We start from the raw sequence: 27,192 nt of genomic DNA on the forward strand, positions 1-27,192 counted from the left end.
TATTAAAGAAGCAGTTTTTCTACTTCATCCTCGGTACTGATGCAGATCAAAGGTGACTGTGTTTTACTCCACACACATAGGTGTGAGTGTGTGTGTGTCTGTCTTTGTGTTTTTGTGCGATGGACTGATGACTTGTCCAGGTTGAACCAATTTCAGCCATTTTCAGCTGGAGCTCTCTCCAGCCCCGTCCAGACTCCGACTGACTTAGATGAATGGATTCTACTCTGAGACTTTTTGGTAAGTTTTTTTCTTTTAATCCCTTATTAACTTACCACATGCTTGGGTTGGAGAAAAATCCCCTGAATATGACACCTATTATAGTTGATTCAATCAAGAAACAAATGATTTAGGTGACTTATTTTTGAGTTTTTTCATTTACAGGTGATTTTGTGAACGCTACCAGGAGCTATGGAGCCTGAAGAGCCTGGCGTGGCTTCAGAGCAGGTTACACAGCGAGATAAAGGATCATATTTTCATGTAGTTTTAAGTAATCATGAAATCCCATCTTATATTTACTTTTTTTTTTTTTTTAACAAATCTATTTATTTTTTTTACTTTGGTTCACAGCATTAATCCTTGAATACTCAAACAATTCTGAAGGATCAGATTTCTATCAAAATGTTCTTCTTTTATGGTTATTTAATATTGATGGGGTTTTGTTGTGTGTGTGTATTTTCTGTAAATAAAATCACTCTTGAATTTCTTCTTCTTCTTCTGATCAATCCATCCTGTTACTTCATAACTTCAACAAATGTTGGCATCTCCAGCATGTGTTTTATGTAATTTGAAATTACTTTTATTCAGTTTGGTACTAACAGATTGGATGCATCTGAAAATCTCATTGATGTAACCAGAAAATATTCAAAATATTGAAAATGCTGAACCTTTACTTTTTAATAGATGAATGTTTGCTTCAGGGGTTTGCATTCCTTATAAAAGTAAGGCTTTCTAAAGACTTTTGTGATCACATCAGTTAATATTTGCAAGTGTATGCCTTCTTACATGCACACAAAATTGTTTGAGTTCCATTTTATATTAAATAAAATGTTCACATGTACAAGTCGATAGAGAAAACATACATTTTCTACACAGGCGTTTTAAAAAACTGTGTGAGATATCCGGTCAGCTGACACTTTTTCGTAGCGTTGATAGTGCAAATCAAGACAAGAGGTGTGGTGGACAACAGGCATTTGGAGATGGGGGTTTGGGAGATGATATTTTCCATGAAAGGCAGCTGGTGGGTGACTGCATGCTGTCGCTTTGTTGGCTCCACAGTTTGGACTTGAGCTACTTTTCAGTCCAGCTTTTCTTGCCTGATCTTTGCAGCTGCTGTTGAAGTAACTGTAGCCCGGGGGGAACCCCGCAGTGCTCAGAGGCTCAGGCCGACCCACTCCGTCTCGTTCATCTTCACCTCAGAAATGTCAGCGATACACTAATAGCTATTTTAGTAATTACTCACTCCCAGAACCCATTCGTGGACTCTCAGTGCCACGCGATAAAGGACAAGATTTCCCTCCTTGTCCTCCCAAGTTGCCATGGCGAGTTACCATGGCATGCGTGCTGCACACAGGCGACCTTCAGTGATATCATCTGGTCCCTTTCAGTTGAAGCCGTAGTGAATATGCCGTGGATTTTTTCGCCCTCAGAGTTCGGTGTCTTGGCAGCTGCATCCTGTGTAAATGTAGTGGAGCTTCATAGAAAAGTCTCGTCATGCAGGCTTCAGTGAATCACAGGAGACTGGAGGTGATACCAGGAATGGATTTGCTTTGAATTCATGTTTGTCCTTTCTTAAGATGGAGTAAAACTTCATATGAGGAGAAATATTTGATTGATTTTGATATAAAAGCATTGATATCAGAGAGTCCAGAGTTTGTAAAACGCTAAAGAACATGTTGATTATTCTAATATGATTTTAATCTCAGACATTACAAAGGGGACTTGCAGTTATAGCGATATTGCTATGATTTTTTTTTAATTTTTTTTTTCTTTTGAGGGAGGGACAGTCTCTTGGCATTTTTTTATTCAAACTGATGAAAAGGCATCACTAAAACTTCTTGAGTCTTCATAATAGATGTCAGATTGAGCCGACCTGCACAAGTCTTAACATAATATTTGCTGATTAAATGTTTCACTTGGAGTACCAAGAACTGTGCACATGTATTATTTAACAGCTGCACAACTGCGACCAAAAACTGCTTGAACTACACTCAAAGCAGACAAAGAACATTCCCCTCCTGGACCGTAATGCATGTGTCAATATTACTTTTTTTCTTCAGCCGCATCACAAACACTCATGTCCAACGTTTTGTTCCTCCCATTCAAGGTCAGTGTTTTAGCTCATTTCTAACATATTTCAATTAGCTTATGTCCCTCTCGGGGGCAGAATACTTGAGGAGTTATGATCTAATGAATGGCACAGACAGTCGCTTTATCCTGAGATGGCAAGAGAACACCTTCATGGCCAATCAGGTCCGGCTAATGAGACAAGATGGGCAAGGACGGTGCCACAGCCATTACAGTCGCAGTACGTCAGCACTTTGGTAATGAGGGGACCGTGAAGGCAAAACTGTGAAAGTAAAGAGAACAAGCATCAATTTTGATTGGAGCAAAAGATAAGTTTAGACACAGGAGCATGACTGGAAGTCAGAGCCTCCAGCACCACGGTGAGGTGAGTCACAGACATGGTGCCAGACTGAATTACCCTGCTGGTTCGTGATGTTCGACTATCTGGTGTTGCAGCTTCTCTGACAGATATTTTTGGTAGGATTCCTATTTTGGCAATTGTATGAAATGAATCATTTGAAATGCAAGTTGTATGGTATTGTGACTTGTACTCTACACTTCATTTATTCATTTCAATTTACTCAAAAGTTAACAAACCAAGGCAAATCTAGTTTTATTTTAGAATGCAGGGCAATGGTGTAGTGGTTCGCACCTTCATCTCACAGTCAGAGAACCCCAGTTTGATTCTGTGCTTTGGGGCCTTTTTGTGCCAAGTTTGCACAATTCCGAGTTACCTTGTTTCATTATGCATGTTGCACTGGTATTGTACCAATGTGAGAGTGTTAGCTTAGACTCCTTTGTACTATAGAAGTGTATGTTTGTGTTTGTATTTGTTTACTCTGTAATGTCCAGAATTGACCCTGCCTTTCGCCTCCATACTGAGGAGTTATATATGATGTATTCAATGATGGATGCACCATGAAAAGCCATCTTAAGAGTTCTGAAACAGACTGAACCTCATCAAGAAAAAAATGTCAAATCCAAGTCATTCTTCAAAGGGAGGTGTAGTTACAGTTGTTTGAACATGTCTCTAAGGTGTTATTAAAAATTGGTACAGCACTCTTATGCACACTGCTTAACAGTCATTATTAATGTCAACCACCAGAGGGCGGGAAAGGACTTATAATGCTCGTTGTTGCAGGAAACCCTGAAAGCGAAACGAGAGCATGATGAATATTCTTTGCTGCAGCCTTGTGATTTTCATTCAACTTTGAAGATTTTTGGTTATCAGTGGCAGCCAGGCTCTGGGGCTGTTGAGTTCTGATATGAAATTTCAATTTTGTAATGTGGTGCTCTGCATAAGACACATCCGTGTACTATATTCATTTACTTGCCATGTAGGCTGTACTTTATTAAAATATTTTTTTTATTATTATTATGGAGTCGGTCAAGTTGAAGCTCGATATATAATCACTTTAGCCCCTCGATCAGGTAAATATTGAAGCTGGCTTTCGTCCGTCTTCATTCATATCACCCAAAGGACTGCAGATTAATAACTCTTCAGACTCTTGAGTTGTATTTTGTGTAATTTGGGTGTAATTTTGTGTAATTTGGCTGTAATTCACACTCGCTCTCTCAACCAAATGGTGCGTTGATTGTGAACGTGTTGCTTATTTAAAGGAGTAAAGAAAGAGACATAAATGATGAGATGATCTCTCTGCACATCGGGCCCTCCATCCCATCCATCCATCCATCCTCACACCACTCTTGCTGATGATGTTCATTCTTGCTCTCAAAATGCGCCAAATGGAGTCCAAGTCCTATCTGTGTAAAGAAACGTGCAAACCGGGAGCAAAGTGTCGGTAAATGCGCCGCATTTTGATTAATCTCAAACAAACTTGGATACAAATGAAGTGTTGCTTCACGAATCGTGTTCTTCACATCGTCTGTTGTATGTTAAATTCTCAAGTCCGGAAGAAACCGCCTCCATCCCGGTTCTGAGCGCAGTTGCGCGCTGCGCTCCTGAACGCCACTAGGCGACAGACTGAGATCGCGGGATATCACTTTATCAGGCAGACTTACCGTAAGACCCCGTCAATCGTTGGTCTGTGGTCCACTGATGGTGTCCAAGGGATTGTTGGGCCACATTTTCAAACCTCGTGTTTTTAATTTCATCGGACATATTAGGGTGCACCACCCTCCCAGGTTCCCAGCCCCCCCTTCTCATTTACATTCCATACAGACACCGTGCGAATGGAAATTAACATGCAGATCAAATAAATCATAGCTTAATATTCCTGTCGTGTGAGGAATTTTAGGTCATTTGAGGGAGTGGAATGAACCTGTTTAACTGCGAAAATGGTCCCTGGAAAAAGCCATTTGTCTCAGTGTAAATGTGAGAGGAAAAATGCGGCGTTGGAACAAGATGTTCATCTTGTCCCAACGTCAGACTTAGACGAATCAAATGACCATAACTCAGCTGGAAGCTGAATTATGGTCTCATTTTAGTGTTAGATATTAAATTAGCTCACCTTCATTCGGTTTGCGGAATATACTGCTATAATTTACTGCACTTGGAAAATGTAAACGTTGCTTCTGCAAAACGCAGGGTGTCCTTGAGTTTAGGGTTTTGAGTTATGCTCTCCGATATACTGGCTCGTGTGTGCGTGTGTCGGTGTGTATATACGGGTTTTTGTTTTTTTGTTTTTTTTTATTGTCGGGAAGCCAGGACTGTATTCCTGTGCGTCCATAAAACAGTTGAGCCATTTCCGCTTCTGCAGGCGAGTGAAACAAAAGGCTGATCGGTAAGTGCGCAGATTTCAGCACCACAGAAGGTGGACAGCGCTCCAGGCAGCCTGCGTGTGTGGATGGACAGCTCCCAGCTACACACTCACACACGCACGCTCAGGAGCGTGTGTGATCACATAAAACCAGGGCTCTAAAATCATTGTGTGCATTCACTTTATTGTTTAAAGAAACACACAAAAAAAGAAACAGTACATTTGCGTTGCAGAGGAAAGCCGTCCATCTTCAAATGCTCAAGTTTTAAGATGAAACACAGCTGATGGGTAAACCGTTCAAAGTGTATTAACGTGTGTTTCTTTTGAGGGTAAATATGTGAAGAAAGGGGGATAATCTCTTGGCATTCACCGCGTGCCTTAATTGTAAGACATTAAATCAAGGTCCGCTGTGAACACGGAGAGACACAACCCGCTCGTTCATGTGCGTGTGTGTTTGCGTGGAGAGCGTGTCCGTCGTCAAGCTGCATTCGCTTCTCTTGGGAAGAGGGTAGACACCTTTACCTGTTCTGTGAAATCTACAAATATACACTATTTTGCAGCTTCCAAGGCCTGTGTTTTGTGACTATGGAGATGTTTTAGGTCGGCAACTTTGGCCAAAATGGTAATAAAAAAAATCCGAAGAATCCCACTCAGGTCAAAAGAGATCCAATCCTCTCAGGCCTACCTCACATATATATTTTAAATATGTATTTAAATGGGGGAAAGAGGTATGGTTACATGAAGGATTATAAATCAAGACGCAATTAGTTCTAGGGGCAAAACGATACGTCCCAGGCCACTTGTGCAGGCGGAAAAGGTCTCCGTTTGATCCGTTCCTCTCGACTTCTTTGTCCAAAGCTGCCCAAAGTATAAAAGTCCTCCGTTATCCCATAACGCACCTACGAAAAAAGAAAACACAGAATGCGTCATGACAGATTCGCATATTCCACAATGGCTTGTCGAAAAACATCACTTGGCATCCCAAAAAAAAAAAAAAAAAAAAACGGACGAAAAGAGTCACGATCCGTGAGAAAACGATTGATTATTTTCCCATCCTGCACACACACACGCAAGCACGCGCCTGCACACTATACTTGCGGGTCACAGGTTAAAAATGCCGCAAACTGGGCAGCTGACGAGGAGCCTTGGAAAAAAAAAAAAAAACTGCGGGCGTCCTGGCAACAGTGGCGCTCGAATGTGCGCGCGGTGCGTCCACGCGAACTCACCCGGGACCCCGAGACTGCGAGCCCACAGCACCGACACCGCCTAACTGGGACTGATCTCCCTCCGTCCCGTCTTTTCCTCTGACTTTGGGATTAATGTTGCTCCAGCCAAACAAATGAGGCATCTGCCTTCAGCACAAGAGGATTGGGATTGGGGGGGGTTGGGTAGGGAGGGGGGAGAGGAGGGGGGGTGGGGGGGGGGGGGGGTTGACGTCACCAGCCAAACAGATGTTCCTCTATATTACCCAGCGTCCTGCTCATCACTATCCCGTGTCCTTGAGTCCGGAAAGGAAAATTGACGACTTCACAATCTGAGAATTAACGCTTATCGCAGAAACGTATATGTGTGTGTGTGTGTGTGTGTGTGTGTGGGGGGGGGGGGGGGGGGGGGGGGGGGGGGGGGATGTTGCTGCGCTATAAGTGGAAGGGTGCGTGTGCACGCGCAGTGTGTGTGTGTGTGTGTGTGTGTGTGTGTGTGTGTGTGTGTGTGTGTGTGTGTGTGTGTGTGTGTGTGTGTGTGTGTGTGTGTGGTGCTTGCGCGCGGGCCGGCAGAGGAAATGCCAACAATGGCCCCGCAAATTGTGAAGCCCCAAATCTGGCATTGGCTGTGAACGGTTATGCAACATTGCACTATTCCAAAAAAAAAAAAAAAAAAAAACGAAAAAAAAAGGAGAGAGAGGGAGAGAGAAGACACGTGTGTGCACAGAAATACAGAATCACATGGGCATGCGCACGCGCGCACTCTCTCGTGCACACGCCACATACACAGTGATGAGGGAGGGATGCTCGTGTCATCCTGAACCTTCCACTTGGTTTGAATTTAACAAATTGTGCGTTTATGTTGACGTGATGAGCCACAAATAAGAAAGCGGCTTCAAAACCAGAGGAGATGACTTAATGGCGGACCGTGCTGCATCTGTCAGGATGAGATTATATAACCTGGACGCTCAATGTGATGTTAAAGTGCCGTACATTCTGTGCTCGAGGATGCATAATGGTGTTTTTAATGTAATTACCTTCAGCTATATGAGAGTGTGGCAGAGATCCAGGGTGTCCGCCATAATCTGCAGTGCAGACTACAGAGACACCGCTGATTTGCATATTTACTAATGTAAAAACTGCTTGAATTCAAATGAACTCAGTCATCTCCATAATGAGGCTCTGCAGAGCTACCTGCCCTCTAACGGGAGCCTGACAGAGCCCGGCTAATGTGCCCCGCTTCCCCGCCTAACAGCCCACATTTGACCATTAAAGAGCGAAAAAAAGCTGCAGCGCGGAGAGCGTTGCGGTGGGACTGGAGAGGCGCAGGCTCGCAGATATGGTAATTGCAATGCATTACCCACTCGGCAGAATACAGAGACGAGAGGGACTCAGAAACAAAGGGAATCGCCATTTTAGACGGAAACGTCCCCATCCTCTGAAGACCGGGCGCCTCTCGCCGCGGCCAGCGTGGAGGAGCCTGGCCGCGGCTTGTCAGCACATCACCGCATTTCCACCTTCCGCCTCTCTTCTCCGGCCGCCGGGCAGAAAACGACCCCTATTGTCCTCGAGCATCGTGCGGCGAACAGACGATGTGGCTCCGATAGATCCACCGTCCTCGTTACCTCGCTTCTTTTTTTTTTTTTTTTTTTTTTTTTTTGATTATGCAACACTTAACATAAAACGACGTGCGCAGTGTGCGCGGATTTAGTGCCTCCTTTCATTCGCCTTTTTTTGTTCCCTTTTTTTTTTCCCTTGAAGCGGTTTATTCCCTAAAGCCCGCAATAACAATGGCAAGTGCAGCGTGCAGAGGGAAGCGTACCGGACCGTTATCTCTCTCAAGATGCAGCGCGAGCTCCGTATTCCCCTTTGATCGACCGAAATGCGTTTTTTTTGTTCTTTTTTTACAGAATACTTATTAAGGAGATCCACATTTACTGCATGGATCTGTGATCATAACGCAGAAGATACTCACCATGATTTGCTCCTCGCCATATGGTGGGTCCCAGAATGCTGGACTCTAATAGCGTTTATCCGAGATCTGCTGCTTTTTTTTTTTCCACCTCCTGTAAGCATCAGTGTCTCTTTGTAGATCTTAACGCCACGGAGGCAGTAGCTTGTATATTTCCCGATTCCTTTCGGTGGAGCGACGAACAAGCAAAGACTCCCGTTTGGCGAGAAGCTGATACTACCAGTGAGAGCGATGCTGAAGCCTCTGCAAAGCATGGCTGCGCTTTCTGGCTTTTTTTCAAAAGAGGGCAGGTCGTTCTGTGCATTACAATGAGTAAAACCTCTCTCTCTCTCTCCCTCCCTCTCTCTCTCTCTCTCTCTCTCACATGCACACGCTCACACACGCGTTAAGACTGACAAATCTGCGCGCGCTCATACTGACATGCAAATCTGCGAAGTCCTATATAGCCACCAATTAGGTTCATTTACTGCTTCTATGTTTTGTTTTATTTTCCGTGCACGTTGTTCTTCTTCTTCTTTAATTTATTTTTTATTTTTTAGCAATCTATGGGCCTGATATGTTGTGATTCTGTAATCCAGAGATTCTAGTTAGAACTGGGCTGTCGGATCACCTCCTCGCCGGCCATAATTAATCATGTTTAATGCCGTTTGTCTTGAAAGCTCCATTAGTGCATTGCAGTTTAACGTATCAAGCCAGTGGCTTGCAACTCAATTTCCATAGGCTGTTAGGCAAAATTGTATGTTGTATTCTGTGCAGATAAAGCTGCGTTCATTTCACAAGCAGCAGTCCCGAATGTGTGGTCTTTCAAGCAAATGTCTCCCGAATTGTGCCAAATGTTTCTTTTCGCACTCGTTTTTGCTCGTGCGTTTAAACTGTTTCATTGTCATACACTTTGACGTGCAGAAGCTCACACCTCATTGATGGACTCCTGCTTTTTGCATTCAACATCCAGGCAGTAATTGATTGAAGCAAGTGGCAGTCCTGCGCTGCTCGTTTGTATCCCCTTCACTTCCTGCCGTGATTGACTCCCAGGAAAAGATCCAATCGAAACAAGGGCCCCATGGATGATGTCATTTGAGTAACCTCACTAACCCTGCAGCCGAGGCACCGCGCACAAGCCCTCTAATGCCTACCTACATATATATATATTCCAGCATTAGAAGTAGGCTGCAGGCGTTTATTCACGGTCTATTTCTTGGAGATCTTTCCTTCTGTCATCTCATCTCTTGAACATCCTCCCTCTATTTCACAGTTTCTCCCTGTTTGTGTTTCATTGTTTCACTCTGTTACGATGTTGGCCTTTGACGGCTGCAAGAATCCAGTCAGTGGCCTGATGCAACGCTGGCGCGTGATGCAACTTTGGTGAACATACCACTAACATCGTTAACGTTTTGTCAACATTTTTATTCTTTATTTAAAGCTTAAAAAAAGAGGGGGGGAAATCTACAGGGGCTTGCATCAGGCTGCATATAGAGGGAAGTTTGAAAGCCGCTCTCTCTGTGGCTGAGAGGGGGTAAAGCTATTGTTCCTGCTGAAACAATGGGAGCTGCGGGGCGACATGCAGCGGTGCGCACATGAATGGCAGGGCTCTGGGATGTGTGTGGGTCAGTGGCCTGGGGTCTCCGTCCCAAAGACCCTTTCCCAGCGCCTCACAATGAACCTGCGCAAGGTTGGGGCTCCTAGGGGGTCACAGGGCATCCCCTTTTGTCCCGCACTTCAACACACATAAACATTTATTAATCAAGATCCAGCCTCTGGGCCTCTCAGTTGAAGAAGAAAAAAAAAAAAAACTGGGAGTGGGGGTCATGAAGAGGGGGAGAATTGGGGGAAACAGAAATAAGTAACTAGTGCCTGCACATGCACATTCCATCATTTGGACAGAGGGGGAAGTTTGTAAAAGTTGCAGCTCACTGTAGAAGTTTGGACTCCGCGTTGCAGCCAGCCTGCGAACAGAGTCAGGAACGGCTGGATGTGGACTTCCTATTAAACCCGAGCCGTCCTTCTCTGCTGCACTTTTCTGTTGGATATGCGTTCAACATCTCCGGAATGGGATTTCTGTCGCCCGGTGACACGTTGTTCTCCACACCTCAGGACTTAAAAGGGACGCGCGCACACACACACAAAAAAAGGGGGTATACCCGCCTGCTCAGCGTTCGACCGACGCGCCCAGGACGCAGAGGGAGGCAGCGCGTTTTACCGCTGAATGCAGCTCGTTAACGTCAAAACTCACTGCGGCTGCAGGATCCACACGCCCTGCACATGCACAGCCTTCCACGCGTGGAGTGTTTCGTGAGCAGGAGCAGAGCTAGAATTAAGGTGACATCGAAATGTTTTGATCCTACAGCTTCGATCGAGGTTGCTCTATTTACTGTGCAAAAAGAAAAAAAAAAAAAAAAGAAAGGCCTCTCTGCAGATTTCCATCCTTTAACCCACCGGTGTGAGAATGCATTGAAAGAAATCGACATTTTTCATTTTATTTTATTTATTTTTTTAAGCAATGGAAAAATAACCTATTTAAATTTAATGTGAAACGTACTTGTCGGCATTGAAGCTCCCTAATTAGCCTCTCTGCTCCTTCTGGAGAGTCATTGGAACGAATCTGAGACCAAATGGAAACGAAAACGTTTCTCTGTGCAGTATATGGCGTGCAGGCTGGCGCAGGCGGTGTGCTCTGCAGCAGTAAATGTTGTAGTTGCATCAGTTTTAGAAACGAGATGCCTTAGTAGCTGCTGCCTCTGTATCAGCCCCCCTTTCTATTTTGCATCATGCACCAGGCCTTCCCCCCTAAAATCCTGCTCGGTGCAACTCAGATTGTAGACAATAACACACATAAAATCTACATCAGAGCTTGTTTGATTGATATTGTTTTTTTTTTCACCTTTTAGAAATATGATTTAATTCATTTTTATTGAGTTATCCTTTAATAATCATTGTATATCCCATTTGCTAAAATCTATTCTTTTGTTGATCAGCTGTGATGCCAAATTGCTCATTGTTTTGAATTCATTTTGGGCTCAATGGATATTTTTGCGTTGTAATGTGTGAATGTCTGTTGCTGATAGTAGTGATGCTGCAAATCTCATAAATAAATTTGATAGGATTGTCTCAACTATATGGAATGAATTCTTGTGTTGGTATCAATTTTTATCACAATTTATTTGATTAGAAATTGTCTTAAAGGGTTAATTGTTCTTAATTGTGAGAATTTACGTGCAGAAGTGGTTGGAAATATTTGTTTTGGTTGTTCTGGGTGGTGTTAATAATAGTACTATGTGGAATAGTGATCAGCTGCTCAGAAAGGTACATATATAAGCTACCTGCAGTACCACATGTAAAAGAAGGAGCATACTGGGTTTTCCTATGGTTCAACTGAAATGATTGAAATGTTTCTGGCATCTAACTTCAGTCCTCTCCACGACTGCAGCAATGAAAGCCTCTGTCTGTGTCAGGTATTGCTTTTTGAGCAACTTTTTGTTTTTCAATCTTCAATTTGATTTTAAATGCAAATTCTAATCAGAACATTTAATCAAATGCATTTTGGGCTAATAAATGAAGTTCATCCAAATGTTTTTTGAATTGATCAAAGATTGTTCATGTGAGTGGAGTTGTCTAGCGCAGGTTCACATTGCTGTTGGAGGAAATAGTTGCAATATGTCCTATTTGACTGAACCTCTTTTTTTTAAATAAGCGCAGATTTTCTGATATTTGAATTTGTAGCCTTTTGTCAGACTTAGAGCATTAAAACAGTGTATCATGTCTTCTGTAGTGATTGCACACAGATGACTCTATGTGGGCCACAGCGCTGTGAATGGCAGCAGTCCTGACCTGCACCAATCAGACTCCAGAACCACAGATCTTGTAGATGCTGCTTTGTTTCAGGACATGACCTCAATGCAATTTCCCCCCCTCATTTTTTTTCCTTTTCTTCTTCTTCCTCTCTCTCTTTTTTTTTTTTTTAAATCCAAACAAATCCTGATGGTACCGTTTGCCTGCTCAGCCCGAGCAGGGACAGCACGCTCCCCAAGCTAACATCAAACACTAAACAGCAGTTGTTATTTCATGGTTGCGTGCAGGCAGAACCAGGTCATCTGCACTGGGTTACAGGCCTGCTGGCTGTGTTTGTAGTGTCCTTTCAAAGTGTGCATCTTCCCTCATGCTACAGACATTGTACTTTGGTCTCGGTAGGGAAAAAGTGGTCTTTTACAGCTTCAGCCTCAGCTGTTGTTAAATCTTCAAACTCAAGAATATCTGTGGTTTCAGAATCTGCCGGTGAGAAGAAGTGGAGCATTTTGGACATACCATTGGTTGTTTTTTTATTTTCTTTTGGCTTTGTCTGAAAAAAAATATGAAAAAAATCACCCTTGTGTTTTCCACTGTGTAGTGAAAAATCTGAATTTTAGATCCAGATGTGCCAAATTACCACACACAACATTTCCTCTCTCTGCATTAACATGAAGAGGGAACTTAATTCGGTCTGTAGTTACTGAGATAGATACTTCATGCTCTGCACCCTGGTGGTGTTTGGTGTGAGTGAAGCAAGTATGAGTGTGTGGGACCTTCCCCCCTCTGACATTAGCAGGGGGTCAAATGTGCATGTAGGGCACCTGGCTCTCCACCTCTCCTCTCTCTGTGATGTTAAATGTCAACCAGCAGCTTCCAGAGAAAGCAATGAGCCTCCAATCTAATGCCTGTGCCCGGAGATCATGGCGCCCGGCTCTCAGAGCCATGTTTCTCTTATGTAGAGCAATTAAAGCTGCAAGAGAGGAGGAATTTACAGAACCGTTAACCCGAGGATTTCTTTTTAGTGGAGTCTGCCGTGTGCTTGTTGTTCCGCGGGAAGAAAAACCCTGGACTTCAGTGTGAATTCGAGATGTGTGTCTTTATCTTGATTTGCTTCAGAAATATTTGCGGTTACAGGATTAAATGTTGTGAATCCTTTCATCTGCCGGCTGCGAACATAAAGCAGTAATTGAGTTAAACAAATGAATTCATTTATTTTGGACACAGGTGCTCATCCTCCTGGAATTCATTTTGCTCCAATAACTTGTTTTTTCCTCTACTGCTGCTTCAGTTTGCTCAGCCACACATGGAGCGGTGTTGATACGATCGGGCCGCTGATTTTTACAAGGCATTGTGTGTATTAATGTATAGTTCAGCAGCTGCACCGCCTGCTTATTCAATTGTCTCTCTGATTTGAGATACAGTTCAGTGTCAGCATCTCACCCTGGGCGTACAAAAGGTTAGATGTAAATCTGCACCGGTATCAGAAGCATCCTTGCTCAGAAATCGCAGTAGTCAGGACCTTCCACTGCACTTCCACTGTTCCCTAATAGAAAAGCCCATTGAGGCCCAATCAGCGGGTCTGTTCCAGTCTTTGTAAGTGGATTTCTCCCATACCCCCAAGGTTTGTGAAATGGGGGTCAATGGGTCTGTTATTGTTTTTCTCTGCCTCTTTATCCCCACATAACTCTGTGATGTCAACAGTGAAGTGACAGAGAGAGCTCAGTCCTGAGGAAAAAAAAAAGAAAAGGAAAAAAAAAAAAAACAGAGTGAGGAAACAACTGTTATTATGATTTCTGTGCGTTTCTACTCTCAACAGGGCTACAATTGTTCCAGTGGGCATGAACGTGTACCCACATGAAGAATGGAAAGAGGTAAATATCACTTATCCCCCAACAGGTCGAAATGAAACGGCAGCAGCTGGCAGAGAGCAGCTGAAAATATTGAGTTTAGTCTGAAATTTATCACAGAGCGTCGCCCTTACTGTCTCTCAGATGGCGCGCACTTTACCGCGCAATAGTGCTCCTCAGAAAATGATTTAAAATGTAAACACTATTGTCAAATGTACCATTGGCTAATGTTTCTTTTACATTCCTCAGCAGGGGCACCATTGTCTTGTTATTTTTAACACTCACTGAGGCGGGGTGTGTAGCGCTTTTCACTCTTTTTTTTTTAGGTCATGCTTTCAAAGAAACACGGAAACAAATACAAAGTCTAATGTGACTCTAAATACAGATGTTTTTAAATAGATTTGTTGCTCATGTCAGGGGCAAAATTGCATTGTTTTCATACTGTGTTACAGCCTGGCGCCATTTGTTAAATGAAAGTGGGAATATGTTATGAGCTGGAATTTTATGCCTCTGCCTGCAATGTGATCATTGCGCCAAAGCGCGGCCATAAATTTATTTTTGATATAATTGTATTAATGCAGCGAGTAATGGATGAGCATATGTTTCACACTGATTACTATCCCTCTCTGACTGTGTGTCCTAGTTGCCTTCCCATCGCCTGACTATCGGTATGAGAATGTGTGCCTTGAGTTAATGCTGATTGCAGCAGCTGCCAACACATGAATCTCCATGGCAACAATAACGGTTGCCAGGCAACCATGCTCTTTTAGGGACACTGAAAGAAGCCCAAAGGCTTACTAAAAATATATATATGGGTATAGTACTTCTTGAACGCCTCAGCCGCATGCACGTTGTGCACAGACCGACGTGCAGTTAAATGCTTAATCAATTAAGCTTTATTCGTGGAGGCACATTTCAGATGGATGCATGCGATGCCAGCGTGAACAAAGACACTAAAAACAGCACAAATAAACGCGTGCATGCACAGACATACATTTACTACAGATGTATCTGAGCATACACCTACACACGTTCATACAAACACAAAGCCCTCTGAATATGAGCACCAGCGTATAGAGGGTGATACAGTTGGAAAAAAATGAGCCGATAAGGAGTGAAAAGAAATGTGCCAAATGAGGCAGTTTGTAAAAAAAAAAAAAAAGAAGGTAGCACAATGCAATGAATGTTTTAAAGAAAATTGAACAAATTAAAGGAGAATAAAATGTAGTAAAAAAAGTGTAAACAAAAAAACCTGAATATTTCAGAAATCATCAATCAGATATAACTAAGCAGAATTAGAAGGTAATAATGACAATCCAAATAAATTGATAAGATATGAAATCATACAAAGCACCGTATAAAAGCCAGAGTAATAAGATGAGTCTAACGTTGAGAAATAATATTATCGTCCCCTCTCAGATCCTCTGGAGGACTGTTCCAGCAGCTTAACACTGTGCATGTTATTTCCTCCTTTTCATCTGCAGGATGCGGCTGCCCTGATGGTACCCTACTTTGGCATGACTGCCTCCCTTTTAAACTGGCAGCCGCAAATACTGATACTCTTCGCGACATTAACACGCGGAGCCATGACAGGGGAATGAATGCATTTATAAGGTTATGCCGTGAATTCGGGGCCGCGGACGGTCTGCTCCAAGGAGATAGCGACGCTTTTCCACACTTTAAAAAAAATGGGGCAACTGTCAGCCATCTTGGCTCCTGCGCCGAGCTTTCCCTCGCAGCGCGCGCAGACCCAGGTGGCATGCGCACACGCTGTGGAACAAAGCATTCCATCAGCGCAAGTGACATCACTCCAGTCAGCTCAGCTGTTTCTGCCTGCGCTATAAATAGTGTGGCGGAAGGAGCGGATTGCCTATGCAGAAAATATTTAACTTCTGACCTCAAGCATCCAGAGATGCTTTCTCTCTCTCTCTCTCGCTTTTTTTTTTTTTTTTGCACTGAAGTGGTGAACTGGATCTTTGCCAGTGCATCCATCATGAAATATGAGTGTTTGTTCATGCTTGGTTGTGTGTCTGCGTCCTTGCAGAGTGTTTCATAGCAGCCAGCTGTAGTCTCCCGTTCCCTGTGCTGAATGTGTGATCAATGAGATTTGGAGATGGCGGGCAGAAACTGGGGCTGCATTAAGAAGTCATCCTGTTTAATTTTTGTAGATCTAACACTGTCAATTATGATAATATAAACGCAAACTTATTCTGTGGAGAGAAATAAAAATGTTAAAGCTATTTTTACTAATTGCAAACAAATCCGATTTACCTGGCTCCGGCTTGTCATTCAGCTGCGTGCTTTGTGCATTTTTTTTAATGTTTTTGTTCCGTTGACAATTTGTTTTCTTGTTAAAACAGATGCAGCAGGCTTTAGAATACGTGGCCTCAGAATATCTTGCAATTCTCACTACATCGGGTGATAAAGCATCTTGTATCAGAGACATGAAGCCTGCTGGTGTCATGCTTTCTCACAGCTTATGTCATACTAATTGGAGACGTGCTAATTGTTGTCTCGGAGTTATTTCAGGCGTTTTGCTTCATAAGTGAAGGTGAAGAACAGCGAGGGGGAGAGCTCGGTCACGCACGTTCCGAAAGAGGCTGAGCCAAACGCACTCATCGCCACTGTAGCCGGTCCGCCCGCGTCCTGCAGCAGCTCCGACATGTGCTGCGCCCTCTCCAAAGCACGCACAGCGGCACGCGGGGAGTCTCCCGCCACGGCGAGTCCAGCCAGCCGGGCCCGGGGTCGCGGCGTGGCTGGCCGGGCGCCAGGACGTGTGCAGGGGGCTATGCCATGGCGTTGGCCCTCACAGGCTGGCAGCATTGAGAAGCGTAAAGGCATTCAGCAGCGTGAATGTCCCTTTGTCTCAGAGCAGCGTGCCAGGCTAGCTCTAATGAGGCGGCTCTTTGTGGCAGGCCTCTCAACATCAAGTGGGCTGGTGGACTCATTAACCTGACTACTGCAAATAAAGCAGGCAGGCACAAGAGACGCCTATGATAGCACACTTAAGGCCCCGCTGAATCCCCCCACCACTACCATCATCCCTCCACCTCCTCCTCCTCCTCTTTTCCCTCCAGTCTCTCAGGCTTCCCAGGGCTCCTCTGATAGGAGGAAGCCAGCCTCTGGCCTATTTCAGGTGTCCCAAATAAGGAAGGGGGTGATTTCCACTATTCTTATTCTGTCTCCTTCACACCTTGAGCTTTAATCAGTTTTTGGCTTCTGCACTGCAACCTGGTTTTTGCTGAAAATTGAGTGAACTAGCACTGCTTGGCCTCATGGAGTCAGATGTATTAAGCTGATACAACCATCTACTATATTAAAAAAAGAAATTCTCTATAAATCTCTATAAATGAAATGTTACAGTTTCCAAACCTTTGGATCCGTGTTGCATATTGTGCTCCAAAAGCTTTAGGTTGAAAACTTTAGTTACAAAGACATGTTGGCTTGCATTGAATTTTGTTCTGGTTGTTCTTCCGCTCCGCAGCATGCAGATTGTTGGACTTGTGCAGCATTTAATTTAATGCTCATGTTTATCAGCAGTAACATAACAGAACTACGGCTACACTGCTCAGAGTGTGGCGGGAAAAAAATAATAATATAAGATAAAAACAGTCTGGATTTCTTTAATGTCTTGGTATACACTATTTTCACATTGCCATTACAGTTTCTTATTCCACACTGTTACTATGTTTTGATTGATATATTTTAGGAGAAATGTGACACGCAAACATATTTTGGCTGTCAAGGTGCTCTCCTCTCTTGGTGCTATATCCCTTTCCATCCTAACTGAGCGGCTGTCAGCTTGATTTCAGTTTAATGGTTAATGAGTCAAGTCCTTTTATGGCGTCTTGAATGTTTTAAACTTATCAACTTCTTCAACGCGTTGATCAACTTGACTTATTTAGGTCAGCGAAGCCTTTATGAGTTGTTCCTCCAACTAATGAAGCAGCCGTAATGTGGGATTGTGCGGCGAGTGCTGAAATGGATTTGCTAAGTTGTTTTGATGAACATTTTTATGGTGGTGTGGAAGTCATATAGCGCGCCGCTGAATTATGTATCCGAGTGAAATCAGGTCACGAGCAGCTGTTCTCTGCACGCTTACAAGGACAGGTCAGAAACTCATTTCACATTATGATAGTTTGTTGTTTTATGTATTTCCCTTTTTATTTATCTCTCATAACCCTGCTGGTTATTAACGCTCAGCGTTATTGCTTATGGGTGTGGACCTCCCAGATATTGATTCGATGTTAATGTCATGTACTGTTTGATATATGGCCTTTGAAATTGCTCAAGCATTTGATCAGGTTGCTTGTATGTAGATTAGATTCATTAGATATTCCCCCCGCTATTTTTCATGATGTTTCCCCGCACTCATTTCACAGCCTCCCATTGTCCTCGCTGCACAGTAAATGATTTTAATCTGGCGATGCTGTGTACTCTTGATAAGCCCTGCGCAAATTCAGCCTGCAAAGCAGAAGGTAGGAAAAGGCTAATGCCACAATAAGCACTAATCGTGCGAGCGCCTCATTTTCTGAAACGGAATATTCATACCAGCATCAAAGGGGTTAGCACTCCTGACACTGACAAATTGCAGATGAGGTTTCATTAATTAAGTAAGCCACTAATGTTTATTTAAATGAAATTTACGGTTGCATTATTGATTTGCCACCACAAAATTATCTGACGGGATGCACAGGGATTGTGCGCAGCGGTTCTCTGCAGGAGCAGACAGACGGCGGGAGTGTGAATGGGGCGACGGATGGATATTTGGAGGGGGGTCTAAAGATTGGAGTGCAAACACAGGGGAGACGGTTAGAAATCTTTGTAGCTGCCAGCATGGGGATGTCCCGACCTGTGCTTTCTGAGAATGAAGCCAGTGCCAACCGAGAACAAAAATATTTCTGCATTGAAACAGACAAGATGGAACCCGGAATCTGTTTGTTTACTCCAGTCTGAGTTTGTGGCTGAAAGTTAAAAAAAAAATCAGCCTTGGATGTCATTTTTTTACAGAGACCTCAAACATTTTCCTTACTTTTTTCCCAGCTTTTCCTAAGTGTGACTCAATTAAACTAAATTCGGTCCGAACACATGTTAATTTACACACATGCACATGTTAGTTTGCTGAACATACATGCATGAACATGCAGGCTCCATTTGTCAACAAAACGCATGGAGATGAATCGCTATTGACAAGTACACACAATACACCAAGGGCTACTGAGAAGGCTCAATAAAATTGAAGGATAGGCTTGTTGAGATCCAAGCCCTTTCTAATTTCCTATAATAGACTCCACTATGCTTTGAAATGTGATTTAGGTTGGAGTAGTGGGTTTTGGTAGTCTGTTAGAATCACGATCCATCGCTCCTCCTCGTAATGGAGATCAACGGAGCCACAGACAGCTTTTTACCAGGCAGACGCGCACACACACACACACACACACACACACACACGCACACGCACACACACGCACACACCACAGCATTCGTGCAACGACCACAGCCTCGCGTCCCACAGTAAAACATTTGGCTGAGCAAAAATCAATCTTAATTAGATCGGATGAAATTAATCCAGGTGTCAGAGTTCAAGCTGATAATAATAAACCAAACTGCCTGCTCTCTGGATTTGTAATGTGATTTATCTGGGATGCTGAATAAAATACTTTTGATGTTTTAAGAGTGCCGCTCCGTGTCATGTTTGTTTGAGTTTATTATTGCCGTGTTTTATTATCTTGTGACTGTAAAAACCGGTGCGGTTGGAGTGTGTTGTCAGTGTTTTCATCACAGTAATAAACGACCCGTTGTCGATAGCGACGCACAGACGTGGTCGTGTCATTGCAGCAGCCGTAGTTGTGTACCTCTACTGCAGAAACAGATTTGAGTTTGAGAGCGACGGATGGGGGGGAAAAAAAGAAAACCTTTCTTTTCTCCTCTTCCTCTCAGGCAGTGCTCTGATAGGAGGTCCAACGGGATGACTGCCTGCCATCTGTCCAGGTATCCTGCTCCACACGCCTTCAACACACACACACACACACACACACACACACACACACACACACACACACACACACACACACACACACACACACACACACACACACACACAGCTCCACTCGAGTGTGCACTGAATCTGCACACACTCCTTTTTTATTTTAGCGGTGCCCGTATGTCTTTCAAAGATTTTGCATGATTGTCCTTTCACACAATCCAGTCACAGAGTAACTGAATCCCCCAACAATTTTATTTCAACTTTTTTTTGGGAGATTCTTCGTACTATTTTTTTATATATTCACATTTACACAGTGATACTCAAGTCTGACACATTAGTCCATCTTGCTGCACGTATGAGACCTCTCTTTAAGGAATAAACCTGTGTCTGTAGGCAGAAAAAGATGTGTAGAGGTGGAGCCAGATCTGTGTGTGTGTGTGTGTGTGTGTGTGTGTGGCAGGTGGTAAATGACATTGCGAGCCAACAGGCTGAGGTCAACCTCACCGGGCATAAGCCCAAGCTATATTATCAACTGGGTAGCTGGCAGCCTGCTCCGCTGTACTGACATTACAGCCCACACCCACTGCTCTCAACACCTCAGATAAACACAAAAACACACACACAGGCACCATGGTAAAATATTGATTTTTAAAGAGCATGCAATTCTGTAGAAACGTAATGATTTTGTTGTTTTAAGCCGCAGCAGCACCAATTTTAGCACAGATATGACACAAGAGTGGATATTGAAAAATAGAGACACGGTATTCATTTTATTTGCTATTTAGTTTATTTGGAACATTTTGAAACTGTAAAAGATGCATCTGTGTGAGCTCGAATGTTTCGCTGAACAAGATTCATTTGTTGATTCAGATCTCTTTTAACCGACTTCCTGTCACATGAAATGCTGCGAGATTGAACTGAGGACATTCTGAATGTTGAAAATAGATCAAGTGCTCCTGCTTCGCCGTGCGCCGCTCTGTCCTATCTACATCATTCTCTCAAAGTGAAGGAAAAATCTTTTGACATGCTCTCTTTTTTTTTTTTTTTTTTTTTGCGGCAAGTCATGCTTCATCAGAGCGGCGTGCTGTTTGACCCATTTTACTTCAGCATTTCATCCTCCGTTGTCTCAGAAGAAAAAAAAAAAAAAAAAAACCAAACACCATGGTGCATTTACAGTAGTTTGGGAAAATGACAGAGTGTGTTTCTCAAATGCCAGTGCAGCAAATGCCAGTGTTACTTTACATAACATCTATACCGGCGCACAGCAGCTCATTGAAGAAGATATTTGTCTTTTCTGCGGCTCTGTGATCGCCGCCGCTCCTCGCTCAGATCTCCGAATGTGCACATGACTCCGTTCTTTCCCTCGCACGTGATGAAGTATTTCCATCACCGGCGGCAACGTCGCCGGTGATAAAGAGGGACGAATTTCCTGCAGCTGTTGGTTGCCGTCCGTTTATCTCTCTTCATATCAAATGTGTGTTCTTGTGGAAGGAGCGAGGTCACAAAATGTGATGGCAGCGTTTTGCGATTTCACCCCCTGCTGGGATCTTTTCCGTGCGTACCAGCAGCTTCGCCTGCCGTCGGAAATATCCCAAATTTACACCTGAGGATAGGAGGAAGGGATGGATAGAGAGATGCTGGGGGGGGGGGAGGGATGGGATGGAGGGATGGAGGAGGGGGGAGCACAGCAGCTGGCTTCTTTTTTCCCTGTCATTATCCCCAGTCGCTGTTTCAGTCAGCCCCATTTGATGAAAGTCAAATAGTACACTAGCCCTGATTATGTGACAACTGGAATTCACCTACTTAGTTAATCCTGCATCGGGGTTTAGATTTCAATTAATTTCTCTCTGGTTGCTCCATCTTCCCCTGGGAAGATGGAGCCGGGTGGGGGAGGGGAGCCCGCTCTGTGGGTGAGGAGGATACAGTACGATGGAGCGGGCGGGGGGAGGGGACGCCATACACGGAGAACTGAGATGGCGAAAATGCCTGCACAGCACATTCAGATGTGCCACGCGGAGCGGGGAAATAGTACCTGTCTGGTTTTCTTACTCCGACTGTGTCGTCAGGGAGCAATCAGCTGAATATTTCTATCGCCTTTCCTTCCTTTAGCGCGAGATCCGGCGCGCGCGCGCGCGCGGACGACCGCAGCGCCACGCACACACACCTCTTTGTGCCTTCCCCTTGCACGGCGCTAAGCGAGCTGTCTAATGTTTTATCTACATGCCTACGAGGGCGCGCCGAATGTGTTTTTTTTGTTCAGGTGCTCGTGTGTTAATCCGAGCACACGCGACACACATTTCAGAGCATGTCTGTGTTTCACACACACACACACACAAAAAGCTGCATATTAATAAGGTCTCAGAGGCCCTTTAGAGGATCAAACCCCCCAGGTTGTGATTTTCCGCCATTAGTCTTACGAGGCTGAGGGGACTGGGACTGTTTAGGCCAGCTGAGCCTGCTGCGCTCAGGGAACAATGCTACTGTATTTCCTTTCTCCCGCCGCTCCGCTCGCCGGCGTCTCCCCTCTCATTGACATTCCTTGACATTCGGATGAAGGTTTGAGTTAGAGCCTCCTGGCCGTGTCGCCATGGTAAATCTTTCGCCATATGGCGTCCAGTCGCACTGGGCGTCTGCGGTGGGGGGAGGGACGGCAGAGCGCCTGGTACGCCGCCGCCGCACATCCATATAAGAAATAAGCAGGTACATGTCAAAAAACGGCTGTGGGGGGGAATCTGACATCTGAATTTAGGGAGGTATTGAGATTTTTGTTATTGTGCTGAAGTGAAATAAAGAAAAAATACAGTGCATCTATTGATTTTGCATGTAAACAGCAACAATAAATACAATCCAATACAGAGCATGAACAAAGACACATTTTTATGTACAGGCTCCATAAACAGCGGCGTTCGCTGTGACTACGAACGTAGTTCAGGTCTTTCGGAAAAAGCTCAGTGTAAATTATTTAAAATCAAATTAAAATACTCTTGCTAAAGAGCAGGATGTGTTGTATTTTTTATGCTTTCACCGCCGACATTGCATTGAACTCACAGGGAGGATTTAACTGAAACTGTTATTCAAGTACAAACATAATTTATGGAAAAGAAAGGCTTTGAAATCATGCTTACTGTAAGCATTTTAACAGACTCCGCATCAGCTTTAAGCCTCAATTCTTAATCTGTTTTCATTTATTTATTTTTTTTGCAAACACTGAAGTATTTCCTTTTTTTTAAAGATTTGCCTTTTCTAATCTCAAACACATTTCCTCTTCTGTAAGTTTAGTTTAAAAATTAAACTATTCTTTGAATTCAACGCGTGTAACTCCTTCTGTGTTCTCGTGCCACCTTTTGAAAACTTTATGGGAACCGGTACTAATGCGGAAGCTAATGACAAAGCCATTGCGAGGAAGCGATGGCAGCTAAAGATAATCCCATGTCGGGCTCCTGCAGGGAGCCCTTGCTCTCCATCAGCTCTCATTAATAAAGATGGTGCTGTGGTGTGAAACGAGGCTGACTCTTAATGCACTGCCAGCCCGCCGTACTCTGCTCCCGCCGCTGCAGCCCGGCCCTGGAGCCGGGTTGTTAGCGCTGCTGCCTCTCCTCACTTCACCTCCGCCCGCGTTCCCTCTAACCTGTCCCGTCCCCGTCTGGTTCCGCTCCGCCGTCGTCTTCCTGCCCGAGTTGAAAACCCCCTCAGAGCAGAGGATGCTGGGACACTAATGGAGCTTGGCATGCAAGCGCACTAACGGCATTTCCACACTACTGCGAAGAGCAGAAACATTATAACGACATCCTGAACCGATGTAGAATAGACCCTTCCATTTGGAATATGCTCACTTTTTTTGCAAAGCGTTAAGGAGAACATTGATACCACTCCTATGTCTGTACCTTGAACTTAAAACTACAAGCCAACATGAGCGCTTCTTGTCTCTGAGCTCAAAAACAGCCCAAAACTGTAGGAAAAGGTAACATTCCAGCACCTAGAAAGCTTTCACGCTGCCAACTGTATTTTGATTTAATTCTGTTTTAAATCAGAAATGGTAAAAATACACATTGCTGTTTTAGGTGTTTGATCCTTCCTAGAAAGGGAGCAAGTTCAGCCGATAAACAGCCATCATTAATGTATGAAATCAGCTGGATGCTGTCAGTCCCACAAAAAGACGCCGCAGTCAAAACAGATTAAACTCTACCATGAACTGGTATTTTTAACACAAATATAAATCGAAGTAGTAAGTCCTAACGCACAGGGACAGTTTTGATCACGGTGAAAGCCAGGAAAGCGTCCTCCTCTCTGCCAGACGGCCAAACTGTACCAGATTATCTAATGACGGATGAGAGCCACAGTTTATTGTAAAGAGTCTCCTTTTTGAATCAAAAATGCACACAGTTTGATCATCCTTTACTTAAAATGTGCCTAACTCCATAATAATTATTTTAATTACGATAGTTATCCAAGTTAATCAACCTTTTTTCCATTCATGAACGTTTTTGAAGCTAATTTGAGGGCTGTAAAGAAGACAGATGTGGGCAGCGTGTGACGTCCTTCCTACACTGTGTGAGCAAAAACATTTAATGGATTTCATTCTGCAAAGTCCTAAAATGCGTGTTTTCAGTTCATGCAACATTAACTGAGATTTCTTGAACTGTTTTGGAAACTAAAGTCACGGAAGTGACGCAAATGTGCAGTTTAAAAAAACAAACTTTTAGGTAAACTAGGCTGCCCTCCTTTTTTTTTTTTTTTGTTTGTTGTAGCTTATTAGGATTTAATGTACTTTCATGTGCCCGACGTCATGTGTATGTAAAATTTACAGGCCAGCAGAGACAGGCAAAGGGCCAGCGTGTACTTCCAATAATATATTCATGAATCCAACACGCAACTCTGCCTTAAAAGCACATCGTGGTTTTTTTTTTTCTTTCCTGTTTTATGGCTTCACACATCTCACACAAAGAGATGGGATCAATCTTTTTTTTTTCTTTTAATCTGAACCTCCCTAAAAGAGCAGAATCTCCCTAAATGCTCAACTCTTACTTTAATGCGGTAGACATTATGAAATACATGAAACGTCAAGTACAGAAGGAGTGCTCGTATGATACAGAGAGCCGTATACAAAGAGTTTTCCTGGCTCTGTAATGGCTGCCATCCTCCCTCTCTCTCTCCGCTCTCCTCCTCCTCCTCCTCCTCCTCTTCCTCTCACGGCTGTGGGTCTGCGGATCCTCTGTGCCCAGGCATGCTGTACTGAACATGCATGGCAGCATGTTTCCTCCTGTAGCAAGCTACCTTCTGCACCGCTCCTCTCGCTATTTCAAGGAAAGTGCAACCTTTGCCTTGGGCCTTAATTATGTTCAATTTGCCAAGCTGGGCCTGAAACCATTGGGGGGTGGAAAAGCTCTCTGACCTATTTATCAATGCAGCTTTTTCCTTCCACTGACTGAGGCTGAACTGAAAAGACACGGGCGGAGAGAGAGAAGGAGCGAGAGAGGTAGACTTATACTCAGTTTACACACAAGCAGGCTGTAGTCACAATGTCTGACGGGTCAAACAAACAGGTGTAACAGCAGTGTGACTGCGTGTTTCACTGTATTTTATTATAGCTATGTCATTTAAGGACATTTAAATATGTGCTTTAAACATTTCTTATGTTTGAATCACTGTTTTCTGTCGTGAGCGTACAAGCCAAACCAGGTATTTTCGTTTTCCGCGTCTGATCCAGAAGCAGAACGACAGCGCGTGTTCAGCCAGCAGCGCCGCCGCCGCGTTATCTCCCAGCGCGCCGCTATTTCAATAGAGACTGGACAAGCTTCTTCAGACCACATGATTGGAGGTAAACACTGAGGAGGCCATTGACCTTTCATTATAGCTTCTGATAAGGCCAACTATCTCCTCTCTCTACACTGCGCCCTAAATGTCAAGTCACTGTATGTGTTATAATTACCCTGAGTTGGTATTTTCCTCCTCTTTACGTTTCAATGCATGGAGAGCAAACCCTGCTTGTCGAGGTTGGCTCAGGACATGTCAGACCATATTAGGCATGTGCAGTTAATTTAGCCGTTCACGGGATAATCAATTTTCTATTTATCCATAACTTAGCATTTTCCAAAGATGGAAGGCATTCTGAGCGCTGAGAATTTACCTCCCCGGAGTCGAGAGCTTGTTAATACATTCTCATTAAGAGGTTTTATGCATGGACAAATAAACAAATGCTAATAAACTCCTAATTATTTTCTCACAGCAAATTCGGGGATTTTGAATATTCATGTTTGACCAGAAAGTAGTGCAATTATTTTCCCTTTGCCTGGATGTTACTGAGCAGACTGAGCGCACGGTTCCTGAAAAAAGCAGCTTATTAAAACTATCTGACAGGCTGAAATGTTTTTTCGAGAACAAGTAGGTAACTCTTGAAGTGACGATTTCATGCATGTTTTTACAAGGGCTATTAAATCTAAGTGATTGTTGAAAGAATAATTTGTTTGTGCCACTAAAGGAAAAATGGGAATTTATTGGACTGTGTTTTTCTGCGAATTTATATTGACCTGCTTGATTAATAATTATATCAGTGCAAACAACTTTAGTGTTTTCTCCAGCAGCTTTACGGTTTGCAGTCAGATTATTTCCTCTGTGTTTTCGTTCCAAACATCGACTCGGTACAATGTACCATAATTCAACTCCATTGTGACGTTTTTTCATTTTTTTTTTTTTTTCCCTTTCCTTGCTTGTGAAAACATTGTGCATCGCTAATGCAATTTGACTTGCTGGTGCAATTGTGTGGAAGAAGGTAGGCCCATTTTGCTGAGTGTCAGGGAAGGCTTTTAAACTGTCACCCCACTTTCTCCTCCTCCCTTCATACTAGAAACCTTTTAGATGTCCTCTTCACTGGATTGGACAATGGAGTGTCAACACAGTTTCCCCATTCTGAGTTTGGCTGCTGAGTTATTTGGTAGTCCGGTGACTGATTGGCTCTCTGGCGCCTTGTCTTTTTTTTTTTTTTTTTTAAAAAGTGGATGCATTTGCAGACTTGTGACGCTGTGAACATATTGAGTTTGGCGTTTATAGACATACCATATCAGCCGTCCAAGTCTAGTTTGCATGTTGACAGACCGCCGTGATTCAAGATGGCACCTGTCTCGCTGATGTCCTTAGTGCTGCAGCTCTGAGCCTTCTCGCAGCTTAGTGACAGCCCGAGTCCTGCGAGAACCAAGAGGCTGAGTCCTCGGAGCGGGAATGTTGTTGTTTGCATTAAAAACCACAAACCCGCCCGTCAAGGACGGGGATCCACATTCACTGTTCGATTAAAAACTGTGGGGCGCTAAAAACATTAGTCGGCGCTGTGATTTGCTGCGTGCCTTTAACAAGTACAGCCATCACCTTCGCGTGGCAGAAAATGAAGTGAGGAGAAAATGAAATT

This window comes from Salarias fasciatus, chromosome 9 (genome assembly GCF_902148845.1).
Source record: "Salarias fasciatus chromosome 9, fSalaFa1.1, whole genome shotgun sequence".
In the NCBI taxonomy this organism is placed as follows: Eukaryota; Metazoa; Chordata; class Actinopteri; order Blenniiformes; family Blenniidae; genus Salarias; species Salarias fasciatus.